At 37.7% G+C, this 23,382-nt stretch overlaps 1 pseudogene; it reads right to left on the bottom strand.

Moving 5' to 3' along the window:
• Positions 1-21,823: 21,823 nt before the first annotated feature.
• Positions 21,824-22,364, bottom strand: LOC102834049 (annotated as a pseudogene).
• Positions 22,365-23,382: the final 1,018 nt, after the last annotated feature.

Here is a 23,382-nt window from a genome sequence, read left to right as displayed (position 1 = left end):
AAAATACTGAAGTTAGACAATACTTTTTAGATGCTGTTAACTCAGCTCTAACTCAAGGCAACCCCATGCATAAGAGAATGCAATGCTGCCCAGTGTCGAACCATCCTCATCACCAACTGGCTTGAGTCCATTGTTGCTTTCCAGCCCACGGAACTCATTGTCCAGTACCATTTTGGACAACATTCTGTTCCGATTCATATGATTTTCACTGGTTAATGTCTGTAACTTTAGTGTTTAATGTATCAAATCTGTTCTTCAGATGACCTCTAAATTCAGGTGGGATATATTCAAGGTCATATTTTGGCTCTCGTGGACTTGTTTTCATTTTCTTCAGCTTTAGTTTGAAGTTTCATATGAGCAATTGACGGTCTATTCCACAATCTGCCCCTGCCTTGTTTTCACTGATGATATTGAGCTTTTCCATCGGCTTTTTCCACAGATGTAGTCAATTTGATTTTTATGTATTCCATCTGGTGAGGTCCATGTGTATAGTCATCTTTTATGCTGTCTAAAGAAGGTATTTGAAATGAATAAATCACTGATTTTGCAGAATTCTATCATGCGATTTCCAGCATCATTTCTATCACCAAGGCCATATTTTCCAACTACTGATCCTTCCTCTTTACTCCCAACCTTTGCATTCCAATCACCAGTAATGATGAATACATCTTGATTGCATGTTCAATCAATTTCAGATTGAAGAAGTTGGTAGAATTCTTCTATTTCTTCCTCACTGGCTTTAGTGGTTGAATAATAGTGGTATTAACCGAGCTTCCCTGTAGGTGCATGGATATTATCATATCACAGACAGTGTTGTACCTCATGACTGATCTGGATATGTTCTTTTGACAATGAATGCAACACCATTCCTCTTCTATTTGTCATTCCCAGCATAGTAATCCATGTGGTTGTCAGATTCAAAATGGCCAATACCAGTCCATTTCCGCTCACTAATGCCTAAGATATTGATGTTTATGTATTCCATTTCATTTTTGACAATTTCTAATTTTCCTAGATTCATATTTCGTACATTCCATGTTCCAATTATTAAGGGATGTTTACAATGGTTTCTCTTCATTTTGGGTTGTGCCCCATCAGCAAATTAAGATCCCATGGGCTTTACTCCCATGGGCTTTACTACATTCACGTCATCACAGTCAACTGTACTTTGAGGAGGCAGCTCTTCCCCGGTCGCATTTTGAGTGTCTTCCAACCTGAGGGGCTCATTTTCTGGCACTATATCTGACAGTGTTTCTCTGCTATTTACAAAGTTTTCAGTAACTAAGTATTCGGAAGTAGTTTGTCACTTCTTCTTCCTAGTTTGTTTTTGTCTAGAAGCTCCTCTGAAACCTGTCCACTATGGGTGACCCTGCTGGCATTTAAAATACTGGTGGCATAGCTTCCAGAATCACAACTCACAAGCCACCACAGTACAACAAACTGACAGATGAGTGGCATCAGGATTGGAGGAAGACTCATTAACAACCTGCGATATGCAGATGATACAACCTTGCTTGCTGAAAGTGAAGAACACTTAAAATATTTACTGGTGAAGATCCAAGACCACAGCCTTTGGTATGGATTATATCTCAATGTAAAGAAAACAAAAATCCTCACCACTGGACCAATAAACATCATTCTTATCAACAGAAAAAAGATTGAAGTTGTCAAGGACTTCATTCTTCTTGGATCAACTATCAACACTCATGGAAGCAGCAGTCAAGAAATCAAACAACATATTGCATTAGGCAAATCTGCTGCACAAGACCTTTTTAAAATATTGAAGAACAAAGATGTCAGCTTGAAGACTAAGGTGTGCCTGACCCAAGCCAGGGTATTTTCAATAACTTCATATGCATGCAAAAGCTGGACAGTGAATAAGGAAGATTCGAGAAGAATTTATGCTTTTAAGTTATGGTGTTGGAGGAAAATATTGAAAATGCCATGGGCTGCCAAAAGAACCAACAGATCTGTGTTGGAAGAAGTACAGTCAGAGTGTTCCTTGGAGGCAAGGATGGCCAAACTTCATCTCTCATTCTTCAGACGTATTGTCAGGAGGGACCAATTGTTGGAGAAGGATATCATGTTTGGTAAGGTGGAGGGTCAGAGAAAAAGAGGAACCCACCCCCAGCGAGATGGATTGGCAAAGTGGCAGCATCAATGGGCTCAAGTGTGGTAACAATTGTGTGGTTAGTCCAGGATCGGGCAGTGTTTCATTCTGTTGTGCATAAGGTCGCTATGAGTTGGTACTGACTCAATGGCACCTAACAATGTTTATAACTAGATTTCCAGCCCTTTTTTTTCCTATCTGTCTTAGTCTGGAAACTCTGTTGGTATCTGAAATACCAGTGGCATACCTTTAGTATCCTAACAACTTATAAGCCACCACAGTGTGACAAACTAATAAATGGGTGGTTAGAATCCACTGCAGTAGAGTCAATTCTGATTCATAGTGATCTCATAGGACAGACTAGGTCCACTCCACTCCATAGGGTTTCTGAGGGCGTAAATATTATGGCAGCAGACAGTTTTATTTTTCTCCTGCTGAGTGACTCCTTTGTTTGAATTGTTGACCTTTGTGTTAATGGCCAAGTGCTTAACCTACAGGTTAAATCTCTCTAAATTAGTCCTTACTATGTACATTTTAAGAAATTCTGGTAGCGCAGTGGTTACGAATCAGGCTGCGAACCTTTAAGGTCAGCAGTTTGAAACTACCAGCTGTTCCGTGGGAGAAAGATGAGGCTTTCTGCTCCTGTAAAGATTTACAGCCTCGGAAACCCTGTACAGGGTCGCTGTGAGTGGGTTCCGACTCCACGGCACATAACCACCACCACCATGTACATTTAGAAAATAATTACTTATCAGTAGTTATTAATCAAGCACAATATTTATTTACTAAGCATGCATTCAGTACTGTTCCAAGCTCTGTCTTATTTAAGAGGTTGTAGAAGGAGTGGTCTATTGCACACTTAAGGAAACTTTGTAAAGAGTTGAATGGCTATGAATGCAGGAAGATCTTTGTTTCCTTTAATGTATTTAATGCTAGATATTGCAAACTTTGATGATATGCTTTTGAGAAAAAAAGGTATTGTTATTAACTTATTATTACTTCAAATATTCCTTCTTTCCATAACGTAATGATTTTCTAACAATTATAATAGATTGTTACAATTATAATAGATTATATGCAGAGGATAATTAGAATAGCATTTGAGATTTGAACATTGTTTTATGATTTTTATATCTCATTGTGATTATACCCCTACACACAAAAGAGATCTTGGGTCATGAAACAGCAAGACAATCCATTTTCAACATACTGGGTATTTGAACTCCAAATAGACTAACAGTAAGTTTTACTTACCTAAAAGTGTGAACTTCCCTGTCCCATGAGATAGTATTATGAGGATTAAACTAAAATCTCTGCCTTGAGAAATTTAACCATCTATTTGTAAATGGTGGTGGTGGTAATGGTGTGCTGTGGAGTTCGTTCCCACTCATAGAGACCCTGCATAGGGTTTCCGAGGTTGTAAATCTATACTGGAGAATAAAGTCTCATCTTTCTTACTAAGAATAGTTGATAGTTTCTATTTTGAAATGGATGCTTACTATTCCTGGTGTGGCCCTTTGGATTAATGCGCAGGACAGTAAGGTTGGTTTGAACTGCAAGGTCAGTGGTCCAAACTGGTTGGAACTGCAAGGTCGGAAACCCTATTTAGGGTCCTTATGAGTTGTTACCGACTCATTGGCACTTAACAACAACAACACTATTTGCTTGCCATACGTGATATCTTCATATGTGATGATATAAAATAATATTAAATTACAAAGAACCTAAATACCAACTTTAAACAATCTTTGTAAACATTGTCATCCTTTCTTTAATGATGAGACAATCCCTGATTTCCTAAATTAGATACCACTTTAAAAAAAACAATGACTAAGAAAGACTAAAATATAATTAATGTCTTTGAATGATGATGCCAGGAAAGAATATTAACTATACTTCTAACTAACTGGATGGTCAGAAGAATGAATGCAAATCTGTCTTGGAAGAAGCATAGCTAGAATGCTTCTTAAAAGATGTATACCAGAATGCTTTTGATCAGGAAGGATCGGTTCCTGGAGAAGGATAATATGCTTGGTAAAGTAGAAAACGCGGAATACTCTCAGTAAGTTGGATTGACACAGTGACTGAAACAATGGGTTAACACAGCAGCGATTGTGAGGATGTCTCAAAACTGGGTAGTGTTTCCTTCTGCTGTATATAGGATAACTAGTAATCAGAGCTAACTCCATCATGTTTAACAACAACAACAGAAGTAATCATAGCTGTCACAAAGAAAAGCTTTCACTTAAAAAAAAATAATAAAGAGATCTCTCTAGAGTCTGATAGTGTATAGAAAAAGTTTCTCTACCCAGTATGCATTTTACTGCCCAGAAGAAGTACTGCAGATGTCCAGCAAAGGCTCCTGTTGTATTTGTGCTGCAGCTGTGCAGCAATATGTTTTTAGTATGCTATTTTCTTTTTAGGGGAAAATTGGAAAGTGGTACTTAGACTAAAATATAATCCTATCAATTTTACATAAAATATTGATAGGAAATAAAAATTTAGCATCCCTGGTGTGAATTCACTAGACTGCACAAAATACAAATATATAGATTAAGGAAACTTAACATAATCCTTTTATGGGAACTAAAATCAATTACATGTCAGCTTTGTAGTATTATAAATGTATTTAGTCAGCATAGAATTTTTCCAGCAATGTTTCCTGCAGATTGAAATTGACTAACCAGATGTTAAATATTAAATAGAACTAATCAAAGCATGGTTCAAGAGACTTTAAAAACAATGATCAAAGGGAGCTATTTATTACCTGATTCATGTTACTGTTGAAATATTGGCTCTGTGATATTATATTTAAACTTATTTTTTTTCAAGATCACCTTTTCTCGTTTTACATGAACAATAATTAATGCTAATAAATTAACTCATAAACTATGTAACTGGATAATTGTGCATAATAATTGTTGGACTATAACCAAGAAATTTAACGCTAAATTCACAGAAATAAGACCTTACTGAGATATTTAGTACATATATAATTTTTAGTAATAATATAAGTATTGAAAAATGCAAAGACTCATTCAACCTTTATCTATGAGCAACATAAATGGGCTCAAATGTAGCAAAATTGTGAGGACGGTACAGGAGCTAACAGTGTTGAACTCTGTTGTTCATAGGATCACAATGAAGCAGAACTAACTTGATGGCACCTAACAACAATAATAACAACATATATAGGTGTGTATGTGTATATATGCATATATATATGTACATACACACATATAGATATATAGTATTTTTACTTATCTTAAAAAATTATTTTTCCTAAGATGCTTTGAATTCATTTTCTCTTGAAACAAATTTATATTTGGGAAAGCAAAGTGGATAAACATTTCAGTACCTGATGTTATTAACTGTCACCATAATGTTGTTGTTATTAGGTGCCATCAAGTTGGTTCCAACTCATAGCAAACTTACATACAACAGAACCAAACACTGTCTGGTCCTGCACTATTCTCACAATTGTGGCAATCCATGTAATTGGGAGGGGTCTTCTTCTTCTTCTTTTTTTTTTTTTTGCTGACTCTCCACTTTACCAAGCATGATGTCCTTCGTCAGGGACTAGTGCCTCCTGACAATACATCCAAAGTATGAGAGACATACTTAAAAAATTATGAGAGACATACTTTAGACATATTGTCAGGAGCAGTACTTGGCTTTTAAGGAGCATTCTGGCTGTACTTCTTCCAACACAGATTTGTTTGTTCTTTTAGCACTCAACGATACTTTTAATATTCTTATCTAATGCTATAACTCAAACGCATTGATTTTTCTATAGTCTTTCTTATTCACCATCCAACTTTCATATGCATATAACCTATTGAATATACTGTGGCTTGGGTCAGGTGCACAGTTAGTCTTCATAGTGACATTCTTGCATTTGAACACTTTAGAGAGGTCTTGTGCAACAGATTTACCTAATGCAAATTGATTTCTGGACTGCTGCTTCCATGACTGTTGAGAGTGGATCCAATCAAACTGAAGTCTTGAACAACTTAAATCTTTTCTCTATTTATCTTGATGCTATTTATTGGTCCAGTGGTGAGGATTATTTTTTTCCCTTTACATTGAGGTGCAACCCATATTGAAGGTTTTGGTCTTCATCTGTAAGTGTTTTAAGTCCTCTTCACTTTCAAAAGCAAGGTTCTATCATCTGTTATTAATGAGTCTGTTTCTAATCCTAATGACAAGTTGTTTTTCACATAATCCAATTTCATGGATTATTTGCTCAGCATACATATTGAATAAGTGTGGAGAAAGAATATAACCTTGGCAAATACCTTTCCTGATTTTAAACCATTCAGTGTCCCCTTGTTCTGTTCAAACGCCTGTCTCTTGGTCTATGTGCAAGTTCCTCATGAGCACAATGAAATGTTCAGAAATATCCATTCTCTCCAACGTTGCCTATAGCTTGTCATGATCCACACAGTTGAAAGTCTTTGCATAGCCAATAAAGCACAAGTAAACATCATTCTCTGCTTTCAGCCAATACCCATCTAATGTCAGCAACGATATCCCTAGCTCACTGTTCTTTTCTGATTCCGGCTTCAATCTCTGGCAGTATGTACTGTTACACCCATTTAAAAAATTATCTTAAGCAAATTTTTTCTTGTATGTGTTAATAATGACATTGTTCGATGATTTCTGCAGTCTGTTGGGTCACCTCTCTATGGAATGGACAAATATGGGTCTCTTCCAATCACTTGGCCAGGTAGCTGTCTTCCAAATTTCTTGATATACATAAGTGAGCCCCTCAAGTGCTATATTAGGTTGTCGAAACATTTCAATTTGTATTCTGTCGCTTCCTGGAGAGCTGTTTTTCTCCAATGCCTTTAGAGCAGCTTGGACATCTTCCTTCAGTACCATCAGTTCTTATGCTACCTCTTGAAATAGCTGAACACAAACCATTTCTTTTTGGTACAGTGACTCTGTGTTTCTTTCCATATCTTTTGATGCTTTTCTGTATTCTATTTTGTCCATAGAATCCTTCAATATCTCAGTTCAATGCTTGATTTTTTTCTTCAGTCTTTCAACTTGAGAAATGTCTGTTCTTTTTTTTTGGTTTTCTAACTCCAGGCCTTTGCACATTTCATTATAATACTTTATTTTTTCTTTCATGCAGCCCTTTGAAACTTTCTGTTCAACTCTTTTACTTCCTCATTTATTTAATTCACTTTAGCTTCTCTACACACAATAGCATGTTTCAGAGTGTCTGCTGACATCCATTTTGGTCTTTTATTTCTATTCTGTCTTTTAAATTACCTTTTGTTTTCTTCTTGTATGACATTCTTTATGTCATCCCACAATTCTTGTGGTCTTTGGTTGTTAGTGTCTAATGCACGAAATCTCGTCTTGAAATGGTGTTTTAATTCTGGTGGGATGTATTCAAGATCATATTTTGGCTCTCATGGACTTGTTTTAATTTTCTTCAGCCTGAACTTGCATATTAGCAATTGATGGGTCTATTTCACAGTTTGCCACTGGCCTTGTTTTGGCTGATAATATTGAGTTTTTCTACCATCTCTTCCCACAAATATAATCAATTTGATTTCTGTTTATTCCATCTGGTGAAGTAGGAAGCATTACAAAAAATAAGTTCATCTTGCAAAATTTACCAACCAACCCCTAAAGTCACCGATGATGAAATTCTACCAACTCTTAGAGAAAGAAGAGGCAATGTTCTTCTATAAAGGTTAAAACCTCAGAAACCCTATGGATTAGTTCTACTGTCCATAGGTTGGCTATGCATTGAAATTGACTAGAAGGCAGGGTGTTTTTTTTTTTTTTTTTAATTTTCTATTTTTCAATGTAGGTTCTGCTGTATTGAGCATTTAAAATACCACAATAGTTATACAAGCAAATCAAGAAAAAATGTATTAATTGAAGAAGGTAGTGTATATTCACATGCATGTCTATCCTGAAATCTCATTCACTCATTGTCCTAAAATGTCCCTACTCAGGTGGTTCAGGACCACCTGAAGTCTTAACTAGTTCTTGCTCTGATCATATCCCACAGCTGCCTTTAGTTTCTTTTCTCAACAAGTTGGATATATGATTATGTATCAGTTTTGATTCTCTGGATGTTTCATTAATCTTAGCTTTTGAACTAGTGTAAATGTTACTGAACAAATAATTTCAAAGGCTTTATCTTTATGAGGAATTCCTAGGTGGTGCAAACAGTTAACTTGCTTGGCTGTTGACTGAAAAGTTAAAGGTTTTAGTCCACTGTGAGGCACCTCAGAAGACAGATCTATTTCCATAAAGTCATCCATTGAAAACCCTCTGTCTATGCTGACACACATGGATCATCATGAGTTCAAGTCAACTTGACACAACTTTCTTCATGTTGAAATAGTCTTTTGTACACATATAAACATTTATACAAGCATCATTGTGGGATCCTGATATGTTTTGCCTTCATTTCATACTGCTTGGAATTCATACTGCTTGGAAAACCTGTAGTTTTCAGGCTGAGCCATGCCCTCTTGTGCCTCCTTTGCTCATGGTGTTTTTCTCTCTAAACATCCTTACCTGGCTTATTTGCCTAGTTAATGTCTTCTTAAAATTTCCTATTAAGGAGCCCTGGTAGTACAAAGATTAAACACTCAGCTACTAACTGAAATGTTGGTGGTTCACACCCATCAGTGGTTTCCAGGGAGAAAAGACACGGCAATTTGTTGTTATTAACTGCGGTCAAGTCAGTTCCGACTCTGTAATAGGGTTTCTGAGGAGCAGCTGGTAAATTTGAACGCCAGTCTTGTGGCTCAAACTGACCTTTCAGTCCAATGCATTATCCCACAGCACCACGCCAGGACTCCCATATAGATTGTTGTTGTTATGTGCTGTGGAGTCGGTTCCAACTCATAACAACCCTGCACAGGGTTTCCAAGGCTGTAAATCTTTACTGGAGCAGAAAGCCTCATCTTTCTCCCGCGGAACAGCTGGTAGTTTCGAAATGCTGACCGTGAGATGCACCAGCCTAAGAAACCCTATGGGACATGAACTGGATAACATACAGCATCAACAACAACCTCACCTGTGAAGATGCCCTTGATAACCCCATCTGGGAGCGGTTCCAGATCAATTCTCATGTTGCTCACAATGTGTTATAATGTTCTGTACTGACAGCAGAGCGTCTGTCTAAAGAACACACATTTAATAAAGTTTGGTTTAGTTGGACAAATTCCTTAACCTCTCTCATACTTGAAGAAAGCAAAAGGTCATTAAAAAACAGGAAAATAGAAAAGGCCAAGATGGATGTCAGAGGAAATCAACTTGTTTTATTAATTATGCAAAGACATTTGACTGTGTGGAATATAGCAAGCTATGGATAACATAGAGAAGAATGGAAATTCCAGAACACTTCATTGTGCTCATGTGAAACCTGTACAAAGACAAAGAAGCAGTCATTTGAAACAAAAAGGAATATTGAATGATTTAAAATCAGAAAAGGTGTTCACCAATGTTGTATCCATTCACACACTTATCCAATCTGCATGCTGAGCAAATAATATGAAAAGCTGGACTATTTGGCATCAGGAGTGGAGGGAGACTCATTAACACCTGTGGTATGCAAATGACACCATCTTGCTTGCTGAAAGTGAAGAGGATTTGAAACACTTGTTGCTGAAGATCAAAGAATATAGCCTTCTTTATGGATCACAACTAGATGTAAAAAAAAAAACCACCCCAAATCCTCACAATTAGACCAATAAAGCATATCTTGATAAATAGAGAAAAAAATTGAAGTTGCCAAGGATTTCATTTTATTTGGATCCACAATCAATATTCATGGAAGCAGCAGTCAAGAAATCAAATGAACTATAGTGTATTGGGCAAATCTGCAAATGACCTCTTTAAAGTGTGAAAGAGCAAAGCTGTCACTTTGAGGACTGGTACCCCTGACCTAAGCCATGGTATTTTCAATAGCCACATATGCATATGAATGCTGGACAATGAATAAAGACAACCAACCAAGAATTGATGCATTTGAATGGTAGTGTTGTCAAAGAATATTCAAAGTATCTTTGGCCAGAATAGTAAACAAATCTGTCTTGGAAGAAGTAGTACCAGATTGCTCCTTAGAAGCGAGAATGCTGTGACTTAGTCTCATGTTCTTTGGACATTTTTTTCAGGAAAGTGCAGTCCCCGGGGAAGGACACCATATTTAGTAAAATAGAGGACTAGTGAAAAAGAGGAAGACTCTCAGTGAGATAGAATGACACAATGGTTGCAACAAAAGGCTCAAACATAACAACTATTGTGAGCATGACACAGGGCAGGGCAGTGCTTGGTTATGTTGTGCGTAGGTTCGTGATGAGTTGGAGCCAACTTGATGGTACCTAACAGCAACACAATAAACAACATTCTTATCAATGGAGAAAAGATTGAAGTTGTAAAGGACTTCATTCTTCTTGGATCAACAATCAACACTCATGGAAGCAGCAGTCAAGAGATCAGATGACGTATTGCATTGGGCAAATCTGCTGCACAGGAACTTTTTAAAGTGTTGAAGAGCAAAGATGTCAGCTTGAGGACTAAGGTGTGCCTGACCCAAGCCATGGTATTTCCAGTAACCTCATATGGATGCGAAAGCTGGACAGTGAATAAGGAAGACCATAGAAGAATTGATGTCTTTGAATTATGGTGTTGGAGGAGAATACTGAAAGTGCCATGGACTGCCAAAAGAACCAATAGATGTATTTTGGAAGAAGTGCAGCCAGAGTGCTCCTTAGAGGCCAAGATAGCCAAACTTCGTCTCTTATACTGTGGACATATTGTCAGGAGGGAACAGTCGCTGGAGAAGGATATCATGCTTGGTAAGGTGGAGAGTCAGAGAAAAAGAGGAAGACCTCCAACGAGATGGATTGGCCAGCTGGCATCATGGATGGACTCAAGTGTGGCAGCGGTAGTGATGTTGGCCCAGGATTGGACATTGTTTCGTTCTGCTGTGCATGGGGTTGCTATGAGTCGGTTCCAACTCAATGGCACCTGACAACAACAACAGCAACACAACTAAAACGTCCAAACTGAACCCACTGCCATTAAGTTGACTGACTCATAGTGATCCTGCACAGCATTTCCAAGGCTGTACATCTTCATGAGGAGCTCCGGTAGTATAGTGGTTACGAATAGGGCTGTGAACCTTAAGGTCAGCAGTTCAAAACTATCAGCTGTTCCGAAGGAGAAAGATGAAGCATCTGCTCCCACAAAGATTTACAGCCTCGGAAACCCTGTACACGGTCGCTATGAGTTGGAACTGACTCCACGGCACTTAACAACAACAACAACAAATCTTTAAGGGAGCAGAAAGTCTCATCTTTCTCACAAGGAATAGCTGGCAGATCTGAACTATCGACCTTGTGGTCTACAGCACCACCAGGCCTCAAAAACACACCACTTGTGAAGTTTATTTAAAAAAATTAATGTCCATAATAATCTCACTTAAGTATCTTAAAAAAATATTTCCATCTTTGTCAGCATTTTAAATGCAGTCTTTTCTTTCTTCTAATTATTTACAATGCATTTTGTGTGATTTAAAAATCAATCAATTGACAAATCAATCTTTATTGATTATACTCATAGGTACTACAATATTGGGGAGATGATACAAATTTAAAAGACACTCTGAACACATTGCAGTCTAATTGTGGTGAGATGTATGCAGAATTAGTAAATTGAGAAATATTTTTATACATGGTATAGACTATGAGTAGATTTTAATAGTAGAGAAAAGATATTTGATAAAAACTGGAATAATGGAGAAAATGATACATTAGTTGTATATTAAAAATTTAGAATCGATATAGCAGACACTTGAAAATGCAATATTGACAAGATAATTAATAAAGATAAAAGAAAGGGTAAAGCAATAATTATGCAATAATTAAAACTACTGCTGTCAAATTAATTCCAACTCATAGCAGCCTATAGGCCAGAGAGGAGCTGCCCCAGAGAGTCTCCAAGGCTGTCAGCTTTAAGGAAGCTCGCTGGAGTGAGCAGGTTTCAACAGAGGCTCTTTCTGCTTGCAGCTGAGTGCTTAGCCACTGCACTAACAGGGCTTCTTGCTTCAGTAATTGTTGTTGTTGTTGTTATGTGCCGTGGAGTTGGTTCCGACTCATAGCGACCCTGTACAGGGTTTCCTAGGCTGTTAATCTTTACGGGAGCAGAAAGCCTCATCTTTCTCCCGCGGAACAGCTGGTAGTTTCGAACTGCTGACCTTGAGGTTCACAGCCCAATTCGTAACCACTACGCTACCAGAGCTCCTTTGCTTCAATAACTAGAGGACACATTTTTCCTTCGGTTCATGTTTGTAACAGATACTATTTTAAAGCAGATTTAATACCACTATCTGAAATTATGAGAAAATAAGTTTATAAAAATGGAAATTATGGCTTCAAAAAAATGTTCAAAGTAGAAATAATCACTTAAATCAATATGCATTTTTTTTAATCTTTCGTATTTGTATGCTTAACACATGAAATATTGGTCACAAAATGGTTAAATGGAAGCATCCCCCAAGCATGAACAGGGGAAGGGTGTGGGGGGAGGGGTGGAAAGACATTTTTCTGGTATTACAGGGTGTTTCACACTATCTTCATTTCTTAGCATTATAGGAATTTCCCCTTGAAGTGTGAGCTTCAATTAGGAATCCTACTAAAAGGACTTTAAAACTCTTTCTATCCGTGGGTAGCACAAATGGTTAAGCACACAACTGTAATGAAAAGGTTGGTGCTTGAGTCTCCCACAGATGCCCTGGGAAAAGGTCTGACCATCTAATTTTGAAACCTTGCAACCACTGGAAACTCTATGGAATACAGTTCTACTCTGAATCTTTTGTTAGAATCGAGTCGATTGTAACAAGGTTTTGTTGTTGTTTTTCTTTGCTTCAGCAGTGCAGAAAATAAAGAGTGAAGAAGGCTTGGATGGGACATAGAGGATTCAAGTAAGCTTGAGCCAGCAGAAATGGTGAATACGAGGAATTTGGCCAAGTCTGTATGAGGAACTTGTTGATTACAAATCTGAACACTGAGAAAGGAAATAAAGTAATAAGTGTCCTGACACTGAGGATGTGACCTCACACATGACACCAGAGATAAAACACAGCATGGACCCAAATGCCATCAACAGAATTAAAATAGCACAAAATGGCTATTCCAGATCAGACCTAAACAGATCTATTTTATCTAACATTTTGGGTTAAGAGATTTCTCTAGGTCTCTGGTGAAAACTGTCAGCATAATCAGAATCCCACTGCATATCATTTATAGTTTTGTTGCCTCTCATTAAGCTTCAATTAACTGCATGATAATATGTATCTAATTTTCATTTTGAATGCCATTGCCATTCTCAGTAATTCCTTTTGCTGTCTTCATGAATTAAGGAGCCAAATTAAAAAAAGAAAAAAAGAATTTGAATTCTGTGTATGATTTATTTTGAAAGTCTGGACTTCACTTTATGAAAACTGCAAAGGGATTTAAAATGGCAATGATATTAGCTGAATATTTCTGGACTATTATAGTTAAGGGTCTCTCATTCGGAGTGAGGAAAACAGGGTAGAAGTCACCATGTACAGAACATCCTTCAGAAAGACTCATTTCTCTCTGGGTATGTACAAATTGCATAAGGAATCTAGTTTTTTTTTTGAGTGACAGTCTCTATATAGTAGGCTTTGTGTGCTTAACAGATTAACTGCTTTTTATGTTATTCTTTCTCCCAGGATTCAGGAAAGAAAATGACATAATAGATTCTGACAACGCCCCCCCGCCCCCCGCCCCCCCAACGCCCCAGGATCATAGTAAACCTCCTTAGTCAAACCCAGTTGCTCTTTGGGAGGTATAGAGCGAACTAAACTATGTTTCTACAAGTTACAAAATCATTTACATTTATTACCCTTGCACAGTGAGGCCCCAAAGCCTCAGAGCTATGATTCTCCAAATCACTGCATTCTAAGCTTGACTGATTGGTTTAAAAGCTTGTAAAGGATTTATAATGATTCACTGTGTAAGCCAATGATTTTATATTTAAGGTAGGAGACTGCTTATAAATGACAGAAGACTTTAGACTCTCCTGGGACTCAGCAGGTGACCAGCTGTTTTCATAGGTTTAGATAGAACAGCATTTCCTTTGCTCTGCTTGAGACCAGCATTTGTAAAGTGCACACATTTTATAATATATACTGGCATTATAATGTTAGCTCCCTATTTATAGTGCTACCTTTGGATTATTTGGCTTTATTAATATCTGAGTGTTTTTATCACAGAAACTTAAAAAGCTCTGCTGTTTTTGAAGCTTCCTTTATTTTTCCTCATAAACTTTAATTGCTTCCCCAAATTCCAGATTTGTTTTTTTAAATAGTCGATACCACTCTATAAATACTATGCTTATTTCACTATGATGTTTGATCACAATATATTATAGCAGTATCTTTCACTGTTTACATCGACTTAACAGCAATGAACAACAAAAATGTAGGTATAAATGAAAGGAATAAAAATAATGGAATGCAAAGCTTTAAATGAAGTTTTGTTTTGTGTTATCAATTGAGATAATTGATGATTTGTGAGGAAGATCAAATGTTTTAATAAGGAAGTTATTAGAAATAATTAAAGGAGAGGGCTGCTGAAATATCACTGAATCAGCACTGTAAGAATCTCTACCAATCAATTTGCTTCTTTTCTATAAGTAATATTGAGGGCACCAACAGAATTGGGCAACACTGAAGGGGCAGTTTAATGTCTTTGTTAGAAGAAAATTGAGTTGCCTCATCATTCTAATCTGTGTCATAAATCACAATTCAGTTCATCCAGCTCTTTTTCTCCATCATCACAACCAGTAAGTCCCTTTCTCCTGCTTCTTGCATTCTTGCCTTCATACCCCCACTGCCTAGTGTACAAATCACTTTCTAGTGCTGCCTACTGGAGCTTCCTCAACATTCAGATCAGGGCTCTGAGTCCCCTTCCCAGTAACATCTCTGACCTCTCTCCAGCTGGTTTCTCTAGGTTCTTTAGTGCAATTCTGCCTTGTTTTGAGAAATATCCAGCATCACCCAAGTACAGCACTGTTTTAGGAATAGTCTTTAGACTCAGACCTGTCTTGTAGTCCCCATTCTTTTACCAGCTGGCTGCATCGCTTTAGATAGGTTACCAAATCTCTTGAGACTCAATTTCTTTGTTGCTAAAAGGGGACAATATTATCTATTTCAAAAGATTGCTGTGAAGACGAAGTAAGTTAAAGTGCGAAAATTATTAAGTATCATACCTGGAATGTACCAAATATTTAATTGTCTTTGCTGTTATTATTAAACTTTCCTCATTAGTTATTGCACTCATTTGTTACCCTAATTATGTAGCCCTTTTTCACATAAAACATATTTACTGGAATCTCTCTAACAGATATTATTATTTATCTCAAATACTTAGATTGCCTGTTTCTTGAACTTGTTAGTCTTCACTTATTCCAGTTCATATGTCTCTATCTTGTTTATATGAAAGTCATGGAAGACTTTGCACATGTCTTGATAAAATTCATATATATTATGCCAACAAAGGTACTGACCTACTAGTATATTGTTGTTGATACATCAGATCCCTTTTCAGGGGCTTCCAAACACCTCTCTGTTGTCAAGTTATTTGGGCCCCATGTGTATCAGAGTAGAACTGTGTTCCTTAGGGATTTCAATAGCTATTTTTTTTTTTAAAAAAAAAAGAAATCACCAGGCTTTTCTTTAGAGGTGCACTCAAAACTCCAGCTTTCTAGTTAGCAGCCCAACATGTTAACCTTTTGAACCCCAAATGCTAGTAATTGGGCTGTGGTGGTGGTGGTTATGTGCCTTGGAGTCTGTACTGACAGATAGCGACCCTATATAGGGTTTCCGAGGCGGTAAATCTTTATGGAAGCAGAAAGCCTCAACTTTCTCCCATGTAACAGCTGGTAGATTCCGTGAATAGTTACAAAGTAGAATATAAATCTAGCTAATTTATGAAGACTTTGTTGATAAGACAAAGTCAAATATTATAACAAAATATGCAAAGACCTGGAGCTAGAAAACCAAAAAAAAAAACAAAAAAAACACACACTCAGCATTTCTCAAGCTGAAGGAACTGAGGATAAAATTCAAGCCTTGACTTGAAATATTGAAGGATTCAATGGACAAAATTTTGAATGATGCAGAAAGCATCAAAAGAAGATGGAAGGAATACAGACTTGCTGTACCAAAAACAAAATGTTGATGTTCACCATTTCAAGAGATAGCATATGATCAATAGCCAATGATACTGAAGGAAGAAGTCCAAGGTGCACTGAAAGCAAAGAACAAGGTACTGGGAATCCATGGAATACAAATTGATGTCTTTCAACAAACTGATATAGCACTGGAGGTACCCACTCATCTATGCCAAGAAATGTGGAAGACAACTATCTGGCAAATTGACTGGAAGAGATCCATATTTGTGTCCATTCCAAAGAAAGGTGACCTAGCGGAATGCAGAAGTCATTGGACAATATGGTTAATATCGCATGCAAGTAAAATTTTGCTACAGATAATTAAAAAATGGTTGCAACCGTATATTGACAGAAAACTTCCAGATGTTCAAGCCACATTCAGGTGAGGACATGGAATGAGGGATATCATTGTTGACATCATATGGATCTTGGCAGAAAGAAGAGAATACTAGAAAAACATTTATATGAATTTTATTGACTATGCAAAGGTTTTCGATTGAGTGGATCATGACAAAATTGTGGAGAATGGGTATTTCTGAACACTTAATTGTGCACATGAGAAACCTGTACATAGATCAAGAGGCCGTTGCTTGAACAGAACAAGGGAACACTGAATGGTTTAAAATTAGGAAAGGTGGGTGCCAGGGTTGTATTCTTTCACCACACTTATTCTGTCTGTATGCAAATAATCTGAGAAGCTGAATTATAAAAAGAAAAACATGGAATCAGGATTGAAATAAGATGATACCACTGTGCTTGCTGAAAGTAAACAGGACTTAAAATGCTTACTGATGATTAGATTGCACCTCAATGTAAATAAAACAAAAATTCTCACCACTGGACCAATAAACAACATCTGTATAAATGGGGGAAAGATTGAAACTGTCAAAGACTTCATTTTTCTTGTATCAATCAGCAACACTCACAGAAGCAGCAGTCAAGAAATCAAATGACGTATTGCGTTAGGCAAATCTGCTGCACAAGACCTTTTTAAAGTGTTCAAGAGTAAAGATGTCAGTTTGAGGACTAAGGTGTTCCTGACCCAAGCCATGGTATTTTTCAATAACCTCACATGCATGTAAAAGTTGGACAGTGAATAAGGAAGACTATAGACTAATTGATATACTTGACTTATGATGTTGGAGGAGAATATTAAAAGTACCATGGACTACCAAAAGAACAATCAATCCTTGTTGGAAGAAGTATAACCAGAATGTTCCTTGGAAACCAGCATGGCTACACTGTGTCTCTCATAATAGGGAGGAGGAACCAGTCCCTGGAGAAGGATATCATGTTTGGTAAAGTGGAGGGTTTGAGAAAAAGAGGACGACCCTAAGGAGATGGATTGGCTTAGTGGCAGTGGCAATAGGCTCAAGTGTAGAAATGATTGTGAGGTTGGAGCAGGACCAGGCAGTGTTTCATTCTGTTGTGCACAAGGTTGCTATGAGTTGGTGCTAACTAGATGGCACCTAACAACAACAACAAATTATGATAGCCAATGCTCTTTTGTTATGCCTGCTTTGTCTGCAATGTTTGAATTCTTGTAAAAGAACAATTGTATTGGGCACAATGATTTTATATTCAGAAAATTGTTTTGAATAACAAGAAAGTATATTGTTTTGTATTAAAATGAAGCTCAGAGGAACGTGGATCTGGACAGAGCATATCAGAGTTGTAGTTTTACTTTCTTATGAAGTCCCACTTTATGTCTCTTATTTGAGTTGGCTTTGCTCTTAAACTGGCTTCACTCATGATTGCAAGGTGGTTGCTATATATTGCTCAGTTTATATCAAGAAAACCTTTCCCTGTTCAAGAATATAGATGCTTCCCTTCAATATATTTCTGTCAAGGTAAAAAATGTGTACCCTCTCGACCAATATCAGTTCCCAGGGTAACTTATTACCCTAGTTGTCTTAGACTAATCATCTGGGATTGAAAGGAAATTGAAGAATTAATTAAAAAGTCATTCATGCTATCTCAACCTTACACTTATGCTTTCTAATATCTTCCTAGCATTCTCCTTTACTAGACCAATAAACAATATATGCATTCTCCCAGAGATGAGCAAATATGAAACATATGACACTCCCTGGATTTTTCTAGAAACACTTTGCTATTAAGTGGAGGTCTAGTATCTAGCCCATGTAGGCAAGTTGTTGTTATGGTTAGGTGACATCGAGCTGGTTGACCCTGGTACAACAGAACAGAACACTGCCTTGTTCTCACCATTCTCACAATCGTCTTTACGTTTAAGTCCGTTGTGGCTACCACTGTGTCAATCCATCCTGTTGGGGGTCTTATTCTTTTTTGCTTACTTTCTACTTCACCAATCATGGTGCCCTTCTCCAGGGACTGACCCCTCCTGAGAATATGTCCAAAGTATGGGTTACAAAATCTTGCTATCCTGGTTTCTAAGGAGTATTCTAGCTGGACTTCTTCCAACATAGATACATGTGTTGTTCTGGCAATCCATGGTACTTTTAATATTACTCTCCAGCACCATAATCAAATGCATCAATTCTTCTAGGGTCTTCTCTTTGATAATCCAATCTTTACATGCATTCTATGGCTTGGGAGTTCTGATGTGGTGTTGTAGGTTAATGTGCTGGACTGCAAGATCAACAGTTCAAGCTCACCAGCTGCTCCTTAGAAACCCTTTACAGGGTTGCTATGAGTCAGAACTGATTCAAAGGCACTTAACAGCAACAGCCGCAACAACAACCATGGCTTAGGTCTGGCATACCTTAGCCCTTAAATTGTTATCTATATTATTACTGAATAAGTAACACACACAGATCAATAACACACACATATTTTGTCTTCTAAAAAATATACACAAGGAGGCTCCAAAAATTTGTGGAAAATTCTATTATCTTTCTATTCCATTTTTCCATGAATATTTTGAAGGCCCCCTTGTGTATAGTTGTATGATTTTATCTGAATTTCTTGCTGCAACCTCCATCGAATCATCCTTTCTTTCATGTAGCTTCTCCTCTTGACATTCTTCCTAATTATGAGCTTGGAAACTTTGGAGTTATCTTTGTCTTACCCCTTTTCATGTTTTCACATATCCATGAGCATATATACATTTCATATGATGTTGGTAATCATGTTTACTATTTCTTTGAGGTTTTTTTTTTTTTTTTTTTTTTTTTTTTCTTCTTCCTTTCCTATTGATTATTGCTTACTGTGGAGTATCAGTCCTGGTGTGGCACAGTAGAATAAGCACTAGACCGCAAGGTCAGTTTGAACCACAAAGTCGGTGGTTCAAATCCACTAGCTGCTCCTTGGAAACCCTATACAGGGTCACTATGAGTCAGAACCAACTGGATTGCACTTATCAGCAACAGTAACAGCCATGGCTGGAAAGAGACAGTGGCTATGAGATAAACACATCTGAAACATATGAGACGCTACCTGGATTTTTCTAGAAAAACTGCTGTGAATTGGAAACCCTTAGCAAGAGTCAGTAACATTTGAATTATTATTAGTAAATTGTTGTTGCTGTTAAGTGCCATTGAGTCAGTTCCAACTCATAGTGACCCTATATAGGGTTTCCGAGGAGTAGCTGATGAGTTTTAATGACCGACCTTGTGTTCAAACTGACCATGTGGTCCAGTGCTTATCCTACAGCACCACATCAGTAATCCATCTAACCATGGTTTTCTTAGACTCATCTGGCCTGTGAATTGTGTGGTGCTGTGAGCTAATGCGCCAGACTGCAAAGCTGTTTGAACTGTAAGGTCGGTGGTTCAAGCTTACCAGCTTCTCCTTGGAAACCCTATACAGGGTTGCTAGAGCTCTGGTAGCGTAGTGGTTACGAATCAGGCTGCGAACCTTAAGGTCAGCGGTTCGAAACTACCAACTGCTCCGCGGGAGAAAGATGAGGCTTTCTACTCCCGTAAAGATTTACACCCTCGGAAACCCTATACAGGGTCACTATGGGTCGGAACCGACTCGATGGCACTTAACAACAACAACAACAATGGGTCAGAACCAACTCAAAGGCACTTAACATCAACAACAACGACAACAACTTATCAATAATGGAGTCCTGGTGTGGCACTGCAGGATCAGCACTGGATTGAAAACCACAAAGTTGGCATTTTGAACCCATAGCTGCTCCTTGGAATCCCTATACAGGGGCACTGTAAGTTAAAACTGACTCCAATGCACTTAATAACAACAACAACAACTTGAACTATGTTATTTTCAATTGCCTCTTAAGCATGCAAAAACTGGACAATTAATAAGTAACATCAAAGAAGAATCAATACATTTGAATTGTGATATTGAATATACGGACTGCCAGAAGAACTAGAAAATCTGTCTTGGAGGAAGTATAGTTAGAATGATCCTTAGAACTTAGGATCAGAAGACTTTGTTTCACTTACTTTGGACATATTATCAGTAGGGACCAATCCTGTTACTTAAAAAAGGACATTATGCTTGTAAAATAGAGGGTCAATGAAAATCAGGAAGACCTTAACAAGATGATATGGCACAATGACTGCAAAATATGGGCTCAAAATGATGGTGAGGATGGTGGGGACTGGGCAGTATTTCATTCTGTGTATAAAGGGTTATGATGAGTCAGAGCAAACTAGATGGCACCTAATAAAGCCAGATAATATGACAATTTTAGGAACTTAAATTTTTTGTATATCACTCCAATGGTGCTTAAAACTAATGGTTTCAAAAATAGCTATTTGTGTACATAATAACTGAGCATTTGTTGCTATATTATGAGTTTTGGATGGCTTCAACTTCAAAACCTACAATGTATAGTACTATGACTTACCCATGGAGTCCTACTAACTGAAAGGTCAGTGGTTCAAACCCACCAACTATTCCTTGGGAACCTTATAAAGGGTTGCTATGAGTCAAAACCCATTTGATGACACTTAAAATAACAACAAGACTTGACCAGAGGGATGAGCAGTTACTTTCTCCTTGGGCTCTCATCATCCCTTACGTATTCATTTTAAAGATGTCCAAATGTTGTATTATAATTAATCATATGTAACTATCTCTCCTACTAGACAGATGTTTCTTTCTTCTTTTTTTAAAAATAACAACAGGTTTTATACAAAACTAGACTAAAAAAATGTTTGGAATGGTGATGAATGTTGAGTAGTTTTTCAGTTCTCAGTATATTTCTTGTCCTTCCATTCTCATAATTACTGTAAGGTTAGTTGCTATTGGGCTGGTTCCAACTCATGGTGATCCATGTGCTTCAGTGTAGACCTGCTCTCCACATTGGTTTTCTTTTCTTTCTTTCTTTTTTTTTTTTGCAAACCCAAAATGTATTTATTTAATATATTCATCATCAGGGCTCAAAAGGAGAGTTAATTTAAAAACAAACAAAAATGATGGCACAGTTTAAGATAAGAGTCCTGTACAGAAATCAAGGAACGGACAGACCATCTAAGGAAAAAATAGACAATACAGGGAGGGTCTGGACAGATGGGGTCAGGGCTCTTGGCTGGAAACTTGCTTTGAGTAGGTTTCCTACAGGTATTTCTTAAAGGCTGTGGGGTTTTTCCAGGGTTCAGCAGCATGTGTGTTCAAAGGGCTATCAACATTGGGTTCTCCTAGCAGGCTTTGGATTGAGAGGAGGATGGTCCTGACGTCATAGAGGGCAGACCACTTGTCCTTCAGGATGTCCAGACAGATGTTACCCTGAGTGTCCACGCTGGGGTGGTAGCAGGGTGTGAGGAACTTCATTATGGGCGCGTTGTAAGGGTGGCCACTGGGGAACTCGAGGGAGAGCTTGTACCTCAGGTCTTCGTATCCTGTGCCAGCTGCTCCATGGATGGTCCCCACCCACTAGAAAAGGTTGTCTGATTCATGGAAGGCAGAAATGCCTTTGTTACCAGACATCATGAGGGTCATCAAGCTCCTGCTGTAATTTCTTGTCAACGTAGCCCCGGTCAATGCCGCCACTGGGCTCAGTCCCTTTCCGAGCGGCGAAGACGCTGGCTGCAGTTGGGTCGCGGTTCTGGGAGGCCATTCGGTCGATGCTCTTAGAGAACCAGGAACTTGGAAAACACGACTGCAACTGCCCTTTTCTTTCTTTAAAAAAATTTTTTTATTGTAAATTGAGTGATGATTTTCAGACAAGATTATAAGCTTTCCATCAACAAATTATACATTTTGTTTAATCTCAATGATAACAATCCTCTCTGTAACAAGTTATTCTATTTTCTCCCTGTGGCTCCCCATTTACATCTTATATTTCACAAATGAGCAAAGCAAAAATATTTGGTACACACATTCAAAATAAAAAATATATATATTCATTTAAATGTCCAAAGGGCACAATCTGCAAGCCAGCCTCCTGCCTGCAGGCACACAGCCTTACTCAGTCCATGGACCTAGAGCCTGCAGCTGCTCCATTTCTTATCGCTGCTACTGTCTCTGCTGTTGCTGTTCATCTAGGTAGGGATCTCACACTCATGCTCTTTCTTCTTGAAGGTCTTGGGATCATATACTCCTGAAATGAAAGATTAACTACTTTCCCAATTTAGTTACACATCGTCTACAATCACAGTTGTGACAATCACAATTAATCCTGCTAACAATTACTCACAATTGAATCATAAAATCCTATCACCATTATCCCCCAGCCCCTTTCATCAGATCTATCTGGAAAACTATTCAGTGGGGATTCTACATTACGCCCATTATTCTGAAGCTAAGCACACTCATGAAAATTTGTAAGCCAGTCACTTCAGGCTTTATAGTCCCACATTTTTGATAGCCAGTGCCTACATTTCTTGTCCCTATCAACACAGCACACTGAGGAAACAATCTTGTCCCCTTGATATAAAGAATTCTTCTATTCTGGTTGTAATTTGAGGTAATTACATCCACAAGCAAAAATCAGTTCATCAAATTGTTGCAATTTGCATTTGCTCACAGTATGAAACATATTTATCTTATTCTGGTCGAGTTCAGGTCAGCTAACCATTCAAGTAGGTCAAATGGGTACTAGCTGCAAATTTGGAAGCTCATGCACAATTCCCTGC

The sequence above is a fragment of the Chrysochloris asiatica genome, unplaced genomic scaffold, assembly GCF_000296735.1.
Source record: "Chrysochloris asiatica unplaced genomic scaffold, ChrAsi1.0 scaffold00063, whole genome shotgun sequence".
Lineage (NCBI taxonomy): Eukaryota > Metazoa > Chordata > Mammalia > Afrosoricida > Chrysochloridae > Chrysochloris > Chrysochloris asiatica.
The sequence above is the reverse complement of the archived record's forward strand: the minus strand, read 5'-3'. Positions and strand labels throughout refer to the sequence as shown.